This window comes from Echinops telfairi, unplaced genomic scaffold (genome assembly GCF_000313985.2).
Source record: "Echinops telfairi isolate 266 unplaced genomic scaffold, ASM31398v2 ScPeMD7_7475;HRSCAF=8513, whole genome shotgun sequence".
In the NCBI taxonomy this organism is placed as follows: domain Eukaryota; kingdom Metazoa; phylum Chordata; class Mammalia; order Afrosoricida; family Tenrecidae; genus Echinops; species Echinops telfairi.
In genome coordinates this window covers 23,698,177-23,699,137 of record NW_022111379.1, presented here as the reverse complement: position 1 = coordinate 23,699,137, position 961 = coordinate 23,698,177, and positions in this window count along the sequence as shown.

Genomic DNA, 961 nt, shown 5'->3' with positions numbered 1-961 from the left:
CCAGAATCACAGCAACATGTAAATCACCACAGTATGACAAGCTGGCAGAAGAGCAAAGGGGTACTGTGTGCTTTAAAACCAAGACTAGTGTACATCAGGATAATATCCTTTCACTAATCTCATTCCATCTGTTTGCTGAGAAAATAATACAAAAAGCTGCACTATGTGAAAAAGAACAGGGCATCAAGATTTAAAGAAGACTCTTCAACAATTGTGACATGCAGATGACTCGCCTGTGCTTAAAGGAAGCAAAGAACATTTAAACACGTAAGAAGATCAAAGAACACAGCCTCCAATATAAAATACAAATCATTGTAAATAAATCTCCATACCTTGTTCCTTAGGGACATCACATTAAACAGAGAAAAGATTGATATAGTCAAGGCTTTCATTTTACTTAGATCTGCAATCAATGCTCATGAAAAGATAGAGAAAACAATAATAAATGGTCTATAACATGGAGAAAATATGATGCAAAACACTTTAAAGTGTTCAAGAGCAAGTATTTTACTTGGAGAATTCAGGTGTGCCTGACCCAGTCCCCTCATATGCATGTGAAACCTGCACAATGAAGGTGGAAGACCACAGTGGAATTGATGAATGAAAGTACCAGGAATGAACAAAGTACCAGGAGAACTGTGTTAGTCCAGGTAGACTAGAGAAACATATTCATAAACATGCATATGTGTATAAGAAAGAGGTTTATTAATGATATTGTTCAATAATTTCCACATTCTTTTTGGTCATCTTTTTTTGGAATGGGCACAATATGGATCTCTTCTAGTCAATCGACAGGTCTTCCAAATTTCTTGGCAGATAAGGATGAGTGCTTCTATTGCTTCATTAGCTTGTTAAAATATTTCAGTTATAAAATCCATTTCTGGGGCCTTCTTTTTGGCTAACCTTTCAGAACAGCTTGGTCTTCTTTCTACAATAACAATGACTCATGACCATATTCAAT